The sequence below is a fragment of the Tachypleus tridentatus genome, chromosome 10 (genome assembly GCF_004210375.1).
Source record: "Tachypleus tridentatus isolate NWPU-2018 chromosome 10, ASM421037v1, whole genome shotgun sequence".
In the NCBI taxonomy this organism is placed as follows: Eukaryota; Metazoa; Arthropoda; class Merostomata; order Xiphosura; family Limulidae; genus Tachypleus; species Tachypleus tridentatus.
This window is the reverse complement of record NC_134834.1, coordinates 72,280,088-72,292,913: the sequence shown is the minus strand read 5'-3', so window position 1 is coordinate 72,292,913 and position 12,826 is coordinate 72,280,088. Positions and strand designations below refer to the sequence as shown.

The 12,826-nt window shown below is 33.2% G+C and overlaps 1 pseudogene across 1 annotated transcript; it reads left to right on the top strand.

Moving 5' to 3' along the window:
* The first annotated feature begins 335 nt into the window (after positions 1-335).
* LOC143228378 (calcium/calmodulin-dependent protein kinase type II alpha chain pseudogene) lies at positions 336-12,154 on the top strand (annotated as a pseudogene). The gene is made up of 3 exons (XR_013015324.1): positions 336-492; positions 2,532-2,626; positions 12,063-12,154. The product of XR_013015324.1 is annotated as a calcium/calmodulin-dependent protein kinase type II alpha chain pseudogene (transcript).
* Positions 12,155-12,826: the final 672 nt, after the last annotated feature.

Below are 12,826 nucleotides of genomic sequence, written 5' to 3'. Positions count from 1 at the left end.
TGTATATAAATAAAGCAGGTAGGAAAATGTAAAGGAATAAGGCAACTCAATTCTATTAAATATATGTATATTGTTAGTCTTTGTATTTTTAAGAAAAAACGCATATATATATAAATTTAAAATTATTTTGTGAGTATTTTTAAAATACACTTTTGTCGGGAATATTTTGTTATTTAAGTCGCAAAAAGAAAATTTTCAAAAATTTTAAAACATTTAAAATAATCCAAGGATTACCTAACAATATTTTCAAATTCGTTTTTTAGTGTACATTTTTTGGATGGGACAGGGAGGTAACAATGATCTATAATAGAGGTCGTTGAAAGATTCTATCAAAAGTGTAAGCGTAAATAACAACTGAGTAGGACATAGCGTACGTGAGAGTGTACTTCAGTACTTATATTTGGTAGGATTGTTAAACTTCAAACAAATGGCGCTTACGATAGGTTATAGGAGATTTAGCGATAATTATGACATTAAAGAAGAGCTAGGAAAGTAAGTTCGAATTTTTTTACTGAAATGTGTATAATAATTATGAAATACTTGCTAATTAATTATTTTGTGATGGATTTAACTCTGTGTTTTACCACATATGAAATAAATAAAAGTATAGATTTTAACTTGTTACTCATTGCGACTGTGTGAGTGTGACTCCTGTTACTCCCGAGTTGTCTTAAACGGTGATACTGTCTTGTATTAGGATTGGTAATAACAATTATTATTAATATTACTTATTAGTAGTATTAATATGAAAGTTACTACAGCGTTTGTATTACATATATAACTAAATTTATTTATATTTCGTAGTATTCCAAGTACTCAGTAATGTTATCAACAATAATTGAACTGGATGAACTCGAAGTCAGTTTTATGCTTGATAGTTGGGTGATAGTTCAAGTTCTTACATTTTCCTTTATCCAGGTACTACGTAATAACTCTAACATTAAAAATTAGTTAGATACGAGGGAGATTCCTTTCACTAAATCCAGTTAGAGTAGAAGGGCAGTTGGTAAGAGGAAATGTCGGCTGAATAGAAGAAAGTTATCAATGGTGTTCAGTCTAATCCATGTGGATTGATATTGTGTGAAGTGTGCCTAAGTGATCTGTGTTGGTACTGTTATAATTTATTGGTTTTTTTTATAAAACCTTTTAAGTGAAACTAAAGAAAAATATGATGTGTCAACCATGCTGTGCCTGCTCTATCCAGTAGATATCCTTTACCCCAATACCAGAGCTCATCAGACCAACTAGGATATTAGACATAGTGATCAAGTTGTTACTTATATCAACAGTTGCTAGAACAGCAACTGCCTCCTTGTGAACTAATTATGATGTTGAATTATAATTTTGATAGAAGTATAGGTGGGAAATATGGTTAAGTTTTCTGATGATATAAACATCTTAAATTTGACTTACCACATTGAAGATGATCTGAATTTACAGAGAGAGACTTAGACTAGTTGACTAGTTGGACAAATACACAGACATAGCATGTAATTATGATAAGTTATATGCCTGTGTTATCCTAGCATAAATATATTTGGGGTGAAGGATACTGATTTATAACTCATAAACTTCAGAAATGGTTCTTCTTGTGGAAATAGTCATTGGATAGGGTCAGAGAGGAAGCTACAGGGAAATTTTCCAGGATGGATGGGTTGTTGTGTGAAGATAAGTTGAAATATCATAATTGTTTTTGTGTGTGTGTGTGTGTGTGAAAAGAGAAGGTGATATAATTGAAGTGTGTTCACTTATTAAAAAAGTTGATACAGTTAATATTTGTTTTGTTTTTCTTTTAGATTTTGAATTCTGAAGGAAGTACAATAAAAGTAATAAAAGTAAGATTTGTATAGGTCTTGTTAAGACAGTTTTATTTATTCGTTATGGTGATAAATTTGAAAAATTTGCCCTCTAGAGCATTTGGTAAATGTTTTAACTTTCAGGAGTTTCATGAGATGAATACTTTGATGAAAAGCACTTGGTTTAATTATTCGTTTTTGTTTTGTTGAAGATTGGCAGTTGGTGTATTCTTGATGAAAGAGTGCTTTTGGAGTCCCATAATTTATAATTGTTATTATTGGTGAAACATTGGTTTCTTGTTTGATAAAATTTACTAAAGACTCATCCTGGTGTATAAGAGTAGATAAGTATAGCTGTAAGGAACATATATTTGATATATTAAAAATCACTTGTATATATAAGGTGAAAACAAAACAAGTAACAAATTTATTCAATGACTACAAAATGTAAATTACACACACTTCAGTCATCTGTAAGCAATATATTGTTATCAAATGTAAATTTTATTTATGTAATAAACTTCTATGTTCATGCAATAAATAAATATAATACTAAAACAGCCAAAAATTTGCTATAAAAATGTGGTACATCTCTTGTAATAAAACTGTTTTGAGGAATTTTTTCCCAAAGTTACAATTTTCCAATAGACGTGCTTATTTATTTTGAATTGAACCATGTACATTGTCAATTAGCTCCAACTTTATATGGGAATATGCTTAAATTATATTTCACAGGGGTGCATTCTCCATAGTAAGAAGATGTGTCCAGAAGGCTACTGGTCTAGAATATGCAGCAAAAATTATTAATACAAAGAAGCTTTCAGCAAGGGGTAAGTTTTTTTAACCTTGCACCCTATCTGTTTTTATATAACAAAATATAAATAATGGTATTGAAATGTGCTCAGAACTAATTTAATCTAAACTATATTAAACTATTCTGTTTATGCTTGATTCTATAGCTTCATAGAAAGTATTTTTTCAATTTAGCTACACATTATTTTATAAAGAATGTCAACTGTTTAATATGCAGCAAAAATTATTAATACAAAGAAGTTATCAGCAAGGAGCAAGTTTTTTAACCTTGCACCCTGTCTGTTTTTATATAACAAAATACAAATAATGGTATTGAAATGTGCTCAGAACTAATTTAGTCTAAACTATATTAAACTGTTCTGTTTATGCTTGATTCTATTGCTTCACAGAAAGTATTATTTCAATTTAGCTACACATTATTTTACATAGAATGTCAACTATTTAAAAAGGCTAGTCTTCTATTGATGAGGGTTACTTTTTCAAAATATCTGCTGACTTGTGGGAAAATAGTTTTGGATGAACCAGTTATATTATAATTAAACAAGTGTAATGTCATTTATAAAATGAGTGTGAAGGTAATCTAACAAACTACAATGTTTCATTCTCATTTTAGTGTAATTTTGTGTACTAATACTTATAAATACTGTATTTTAATTTTCAGAATTTTATGAGGAATATACCTGTAACACTATACAACAAAAGTTTTTACTTTTTCTTGTTTCTGGGCAGAAAGTGTTATTTCCCAATTGCTCAGACCTAAAGTAAATGAGAAAGACCTATTTTTCTCTTCAAACTTTGCTTTGGGGACCTGGCTAATGAAATATTCAAATTTATCCATTTCTCAAAATATTCCAGATAGATTTAGTGCTGAGTAACTGATAGAGAATTTTCTTGAACTTTCTAGAATGTTATGGAACTTACGAGAATTTTCAAGAACTTTCCATAGTAATATATATATAGGGGCTCACCACTTCAGTTCAGTTCTAGCTGCCTAAGTGAATACATAGATCTATCTGATTTTATCAGAGATGGCATCAAGAAGCTGCAAGCATTTTCCAGATGTATTCTGCTATGTATGTGGCCAATTTTTTAAGACAAGAGAAAAAAAGTACTCTGTCACAGCATCTGCTAAAATGCGTGAAGCCTACAAAGCACATTTCAGCATGCCTGTTGGAGATCAAGACAAACTCTGGGCACCTTATTTTACTTGCGAGCACTGCAAAAAAACTCTAGAAGGTAAGATCAACAATTTTTGCTTGCTTGAATAGTAAGATTTTATATTACACAAAGTTTAGATTTTTAAAATTTGGTGTACCACAAAGAGGAATAGAACAGCATCAAGACCTTTCTAGAAGCCTTGAAGTATGATGAGTATGGCTGGAAGGTTATTGGAGCCTTCAAAATGGTGACATTCCTGATGGGTTTCCAAGGAGGCTTTACCAAGTTTTCCTGTTATCTTTCCCTTTGGGACAGCAGGGACACCACAGCACACTAAAACTGGAAGCACTGGCCACAACGGACCAAGTTCTTTCTGGGGAGGCAAAATGTCAAGTGTGAGCCACTAATGGACCACCAGAAGGTGTTGTTCCCACCATTGCACATAAAATTGGGTCGTATAAAACAATTTGTCACAGCTCTTGGTAAGGAGCCTGCAACTTTCAAGTACATTTGAGACTTCTTCCCTGAGCTGTCTGAGGCAAAAGCCAAAGCTGGTGTCTTCATTGGACCACAAATAAAGAAGATCCTGGAGTGTACAGAATTCTCCAAGAAGCACTTTAGGAAGGAAAAAAAAAAGCTTGGCAGCTTTGTTGCAGTGGTTCGGGGCTTCATGGGCAATCGCAAGGCTGAAAATTATGTGGAACTGGTTGAGGCTCTGGTGAAGAACTACAGCAAAATGGACTGCAAGATGTCTCTGAAAGTCCATATCTTTGACACTCATCTTGATAAATTCAAGAACATGGAAGCATACTCAGAGGAGCAAGGTGAGAGCTTTCACCAAGATATATTGGGCTTTTGATTGCTGCTAACAAGGAGTGTATAACGAAAACATGATGGGAGACTATATTTGGGGGCTGATATGTGAAAGTGATTTACCTTACAATTGCAAATCTCGAAAAAAACTACTCATTTCTAAACATTTTTGTATAACGTTAGTATAAATAGATGTAAATCTTAATTCATATGTTGTTTAATTGAGACTTTATGTAAATTAAAATGTACAAAGTTGCCTGTTTTTACATAGAAAATAGGTTAATTTCTAAATTTCATTATACAGGTCACAGAAGCAAAGTTTGGAGGGAATAATGGCCATTTTCTGTACTTTTACAATATAAGCAATTAAGAAATAACACATACTATCCAGGAACAAAATTTGTGTTACATAGCATAATTATTTACCTTTAGGTCTTTTAGATCTGAACACTAATGTTTATTGCCATATAAATAATTTTAAAACAACAACAGTAAATTATCATTTTTGTGTTTAAATTACTAAAAACCAAGAGTACTTATAATTGAAAATGGTGCTCAGATTGTTCAGAAAAATTAATGAAAAAAGAAAATGTATATCTGGATTAGGCCCCTTATGTTCATAATTTTTATATGGTATAAGAGTATGAGATATTACATATTTCAATGTTTCTTCCTGTGGATCTGCATTTTTAAATAATTATTCAGTCACTGTCAAGGAGTGGCTCCCCCTGGGTCATTTGGCTGGTCCACTTGCATGAGGGTCAACCAAGTATCAATGTTGGATGCTCTCAACAGGTGTTTTGGACATTGTAACTGATGCTAGTGTTTGGGTATAGTGCTCATGAAACCCTGGCATTGCTGCAGTGTTCTTGTTTGACATTGTAGTGCGACCCCTCATAGGGCTCCATGGTGGGTGGGGTCAGTGGGCACTGTAATTTCCTTTTTTTATTATGGATCCCCAAATAAAAAAATAGTGAAAAAAAGTCCATAGGTAAGCAACCACATCTTGAAGATTCTAAACAGCAATCTTCAACAACTGTAACACCTGTCGTACCTCATTTTCTTCTCCTACATTCTTTTTCAAACAAACCTGTAGAGCAAACGTCTCTTTTCATTCAGAAGGGACTAGAGAGACTTGCTGGCTCTCCAAAGTCAGTAAAGAAGCTTTGATTTGGTGACATTGGTGGAAACATCTGCACCTCAACACAGTGACCTCCTCTTGCATTCAAAGGCAATTGAGGATATACCTATTGAGGTTACACCTCATGCTACTTTTAATTCATCACAAGGAGTTATTGTTGAGAGAGATTTGAAGAACATCCCCGAGTCAGAGATTCTCGCTAGTTTCTCCACCCAAGGAATTTCTGCAATGAGGCGTATCTCCACTTGCAAAGATAGAATTACAATGCCAACCAATGTCTTCATTCTTACATTTACATCACCAGGTCCACCTGCCACCATCAAGGCAGGTTATCTTAATTGCAGGGTACGGCCATTCATTCTAAACCCTCTCCAATGTTTTCAGTGTCAGCAATCCAGTCACTTAAAGATATCATGTCATGGTTCCTTGATATGTGCTTATTGAGGTGGCAAGGACCATGATTCCTATGAGTTTGAAACAGACCCTCATTGCATCAGTTGCAATGGCTTTCACCCATCCCACTTTCGTTCTTGCCCTAAATGGTTGGAAGAAAAAGAGGTGCAGCATTTGAGAAAATGTTTCATAACATTACTTATCCTGAGGCTCGAAAGTTGCTGTCGACAGCTTCATCTCAGACGTATGCTGCTGCACTTCATTCCACAACTACAGTGGGAGTGCAGACAGATCTCTCTGTGCCTCCAAAAGAATTGTTCTCAAAACAAATGAAAAGTCTTCTGACCTCCATGGTTATAAAAGTTGATGAATCAACTTCAACACCCATCTCTGTCCCTTACATACATTCTTACAAATCCCAAGATCCACTTCCTTTGGTTTCAGGTACAGGCATTTCCTCGGATACATCTTTTCCTCCCACTCCAAGATGCAAAACGATCATTCATTCACATCCTAAGTTACTGGAATCCCCTTCCAACAGCAAAGACCTGCCCAGTTGACCCAGGGCAGTATCCATGGAGGTCGATAGACCTCTCTCGAATAAGGACAGTAAGTAGAAAAGACGTGGTCATAAACACAAGGGTTTTCCACCCAGTTTGCCTACACATAAATAAAAATGGCCACCTTGATACAATGGAACTATCAAGGTTTACATTCTAATCTGGATGACATCAAAGTGCTGATTGCTTCCTACCATCCTGTGTGTCTTTCCTTACAGGAAAAATTTCTAAAATCTGCTGATACAGTCACATTTCGGCAGTTTTCTTTGTACAGAAATGGCAGGCTGTGTGATGGAGGGGTGGCACTGTTGGTTGATCAGCATGTACCCACCCTGTCTTTGCCACTCAACATACCCTTGGAGATTGTAGCCATCCTTTTGTCCTACTATCACTGTTTTTTCTCTCTACCTGTTGCCTGGAGTGACGTATGATCAATCAGACCTTGATGCTCTCATTAAACAGTTGCTGTCTCCCTTTTTAATCCAGGGGGTCTTTAATTGTCATCATCCACTCTGGGGCAGAGGTGATTTTGGTAGGAAGGGTTGCTCTGTAGAGAGTATACTCTAATAATAACCTTTTCTTTCAATACTGGTTCTTCCACTTATTTTCATGCACCTAGTCAGTCCTTTACTGCTATTAATTTTTCAATTTGCTCCCCTTCATTATTTTACCATTTTTAATGTAAGGTTTACAATAATTCACAAGGCAGTGATCCTTCCTATAATTTTAAGAGAGACTGGCGTGGTTGATGCCACCCAACTTGTGCGTGCGGTGGAAGCTGGATCAGGCAAACTGGTCCTCTTTCACTGCTCTCGCAGAACTTGATCCTACCATTGTCTGTAAACCATCAATAATCGACTGTGTGGCAGCAGTAACTGACTGTATTATACAAGCAGCTACTCAATGTATTTCTAAAGCTTCTACCGCGTTTTCCACTATTTCCTCGTTCATGGTGGAATCCTGCCTGCCATATGGCATGGAAGGCTCAAAACAAGCCTGGGATAGTTTCTGTAGATATCTCACACACTCAAATCGCATTGCTTTCCCACGGCCCGCACATGCTCGATGGGTAAGACGTCAAAGCCAGAAAGAATCTTGAATTATGTTCACAACCAACATATCCTCTACCACCAATTCCAAAGTAATTTGTGACAAGATTCGAAAAGTCAGTGAGCAATATCACTGTGTCCCCCTCTCGATCTTGCTCTCTGATGGCCAGGAAGTAACTAACACCCAGAGCATTTGCCGACACTCTTGGTGAAAGCTTTTGTTTGGTATATAGCACTTCTGCTGCTTCTTCCACCTTCTTAGCCATCAAGATTTGGGCAGAACAATCACCTCTTTCCTTTCGAGCTGATTACCTCTATGACTATAATAATCCCTTTACACTGGTGGAACTTAAACTGGCCCTTCATCGGTCTGGCAGTACATCGGTTGGACCTCATCGTTTTCTTTTATCTGGAACTGATGAACCAGCATGTAATTTGTGTAACACTTAGATCACAATAAGCCACATTTTACTTTCATGCCATCATTACGACTCTCAATGATGGCATTATTTTAAACATGTTCTATCCCAAGGTTTGTCCATTACATTAGACAGTGTTATTGGTGATGGTGACACTGTCCACCTTGGTAATGTTTTTAGTTTTTTAAAGGCCATTAATCTTTTTAGTGCCATTTAAGTTTTTTAATTTATACATTAGACTGTTTTTAATGTGGTTCCCTTTTAAGAATCACAGTCCATCTAGTTCGATTTGAAATTAGAAAATGGCCATAACATCAAATAACTCAAAACCAGGACTGGAAAGGCCAACTTAGGTAACTAACCCTGCTGTTTGAACTACCCGTTAGTCATCCTGGCGAGTTATAACTAAAATTTTGCTTCAAGTCTTTTAAACTTTTGTTACATTACTTTTTGAAAATGGCCATTATGTCAAATAACTTGGAACTAGGACTGGAAAGGCCAACTTCAGGTGACTGATGGTGGTTTTTGTACTTACCTGTTAGTCTTCCTGGTGAGTTATGAAAATTACAATAATGCTTCAGAAAGTCCTTACAACTTGTATTACTGTAGTTTTCTCATAACGTTGTAGACTAGATGTAAACATTGATTTTAATGCTATTTATGTTTTTTTAAACTTTGTTTTGTTTTACCTTAATTTCCTTCTATGAACTTTTACTAAATTTACTGATATTACTTTAATTTTAACTTTTACTGGATGTTTGGCACAGATAACACCATCAGATGTGCTCTTCTTTTCTGTTGTGCCTGGTCCTCTTGACCTTATCAATTCAATGAGGAGAGATACCTGGCTTAGATATGTTGCAATTCCACTTTTCACATCTCTGGATCTGTTCCTTTCAATTAAGGGATATTGTATGGACACTTCTGGAAAATACTGTACCTTCCTTTACCCTAATCCCACCAATTCATTGTGGGATTCTTGTGAGTGGAAGGAAACTACCATATTGGAAGTAATTTTCCTATAGGAAAATTGTATATTTCTGATAGGCATTACCCTTTTACCCCGCTTCACTCTTTTTCTCATCACTATCTTCCATCCAGTGCCTGCATCGCTTTCTGCCAAACATTGAAGTGATAGTTTGGTAGTAGTGGAAGTTACATGATAGTAGTGTTTCCATATTGTTGAAGTGATGATGTATAGTGATTGACATGAGAGATGTTAGAACTTTGGATTCCAACAGAGAGGATTCAAGACTTTAGCATGAATTCAAACAAAGTTATCTAAGTCTTAATTCCTTTATTTGAAATGAAACTTTTAAAAAATACTCATACTTTGTTTTTGTGGTCACATGACACATGAGCTATAAAAAAAATATCTATTTTTATACTTTCTATTTTGACTAGGATAACAGAAGTCCTATAGGTGTAAACCTAGACAGTTAAGTATGTTTACCAGTTGTCACACAAGTTTCAAAGTTCTCTGGCAGAATGAATTGAAAACAAGTAATAAATTTTGTGAGCCTCTGATGGGTGCCACATCTGTTTTCTGTACTTTAGCTTGAGTTTTATAGCATACATATAGTTGCTAGATATACATGTATATAGTCATTAGAAAGAGGTCATTTTACAATATAATTCAATGACAGTTATTTTGAAACTGGTGTGCAATTGTTACATGGTAGATACAACTGCCTGTGCTATTTTGTGTATTTGATTCCTGATGGCAGTATTTTTTCTTAGTTAAGTGTGTTATTGTTAGAGAGAGAGTGAATTGTATTTAGGTTTTACTTTTATACCTTAGTTAATTGTCTGTTTTGGTTTTAAAATGCATAACTTAAAGGTTAACCTTTTAAAGGCACATCATACTTTGTGTTGGTTGTTAAGGCTTAAGATCTTTCATGAGGTCAAGATAAATTTGCCAAAGGCTTGGACATCTCTGCTGAAGATACTATAATTATGCTCTGAGGGCACTGTTGACTTGTGCCAAGATGAGTAATATAAGGTAAAAGACAGGAAAAGAAAGAAAACATAAAAAAATTAACCATTTTTGAAAAGGAAAAACCTAAAATTATAAATGTAATCAAAATATAACCTTTAAAATATGTAATAAGGTGTTTACATATTTCTGTTTCTTAATTTTAAACTTTTCATTGCACTTTAGATGATAATATCTGCAGTTAGTACTGTAGTGTAGAAAATGAAATTATAAACATTTACCTTTAAAAACTATTTATTCATTTAGGAGGTTTTACAGGTTATTCAAATGTAATATTAAAACTACAAGACAAATAAAAGTAAACTTAAAGTGAAAATAACCTTGCATGTGAGCTATTAGAGTTTGAGTGCAAATAGCTACAATAAATACTTAATTCAAATAATGTAATTTTATGTATACAAGATATTTATATTTAAACAAAATCTTAACAGTTTTTGTGAAGATATGTTAAGAAATCTTTGAGTTTTAATATGTATTGTTGCACTCATATCATTCCTTAGAAGGGTTTGTATATTTTACAAGAAATAGATAAGATTATTTAAATGTAACTTATGCAAAAAAAAATATTAGTTGTAAATCAATGCCAGATTAACCTTCTTGTGAGTAGTTTAAACTGTTATTCTAATATGAAGTTTAGTGTAGGGTGGAAACTTCTTAATTTGTTACCATTGTTAACTGGTAGTTAAATATTTTTGTATAGTGATTTTATATTTCTTATCTAAAAATGTGCTTTTTTTATATGAAACTAAAAAACATCATTTAAACTCATTTGATAAGAAGCAGATTTTGATAAGTTTTCAATGTTGTAATGTTACCACACAAGTGAAACTTTTTAAAGTTATATATATAATAAATCTAAAATAGATTAAAATGTTTAAGTAAATGATATTCTGTTAACTGTATCCATTTGAAAATTAATCAGTAGAAGTAAACACATCCATGTAATGTTTAATGAAAAGTGAATGTATACAAGTTTCAACTCATCACTTCAGAACTTTGTTTAAATTTGGCATACTTTTTAGAGTATTTCATATTGTGTAACCATTTGGTATTTTTGTTACCATGGCGATGGTTCGATTGTTAAACGTGATGCAGATATTGTTCTTTAATAAATGAGTAAAGTTGTGATCATTTATTGAAAATACGAGTCTGCTTTTGTTAGAAGAAACATAATGTATTTATTATGCCTCTGAGTTTTATTGTTAATGCTTGGTACCTACTACTGATATTTTTGATAATTGCAGAATTTCAAAGACACAGACTGTAGGCTATACACAGTTTCACCTTTTTGTATTTGTAGGGAAGATTTGTGTATGAAAACCTGGGTATCAAATATACCATTCATTGACCCTAGTCTCTGGAAAATTTTAAAACCCTGTATAGTTATAATGAAACTTAGCCATTTTCTTGAATTTTGAAGATAGCTATATGAGAACTTTGAGCCCATTTTTGACCTTGAATGACACGTAACACCTTACCAATGCTAGAAAACAAAACTAAAGAGCCTTATATTCCACTTTATAAAGAAGTTATTATAAAAAAATTAATGACTTTGTATCTAATACAGCATTGGATTAGAAATTAACAGTAAATAATCATTGGAAACAGTAAAGACAAGTTGTATATGATTTAAAATTAATTAAGATATTCACCTTGTATTTTTGGTTTTACATCACTTTGTCAATTGGTTTAAAAAAAAAACATAAATCAAGTTGATAGTAAACTGGTTTTATTTCTCTAGCTGGGTAGTATTTCAAATAGTAAAACTAGTATATTGAATTAGAAAACTAAATTTTGCTAACACTCATTCATATAATGATTTTCGCGTAAATTTTTGTGTCGTTTTTTTTTGTAACTTTTCTCAAAATTGCAAGTAACAAATAATTATGAGAATATATTTTGATTTTTGTTTTTGTATTTTCAGACTTTCAGAAATTGGAGCGAGAGGCAAGGATATGCCGTAAATTGAACCATCCTAATATAGGTAATTTACCTTTTGTTCTGGCAATTCAATGATAATGTTCTCTGATATTGTGTGAACATAGAGAAATTCATGCTTTCATAATCTTGATTCAGTTATAAAATTCACAAGGCACTTGTACAGAAAAATTCTAATTATAAAACAAAGTAACAGATCATTTTTTTGTACTTGAATTTTAGCATAAAACATATTTCATCTTTATTTCCAATGTTAGAATATGGTGGTGATCCTATATAGTTACCAGCATTACTCATAACCTCTGACTACATAGTTTAAAGATGGTTATAAATGACAGTGAGAAAGAGTAAGTTGACTGTTAGTGAATTGATTTTTTAATGATATATATGAAAAACTGTAACAAATCAATCTTGAGCTCTTTAATCATAGACTGGTATATTAAATAGATACTGTACTTGTTGTTCATGGTATATTGTTGACTTGTATTGGAAATCAACTTCAAGGTTTTGAAATGTGTATTGGACATCTGCTCCATATCAACTGAAGTAAAACATTTTATAATGTAACTAAAAGAAAAACACCTATTGAACAGCATCTGTTTTTGCAATCAGATTTCTTAGTTTCATTTTAAGAATATATTATAGAAGTGTCCATGTGATGTTTTGTCTACTATTACTGTAAAAGAATTGAGTATGAAAATTATTTATGGATTAACTTTTTTTATATTCTTGGAAGTGTGATATTAATTA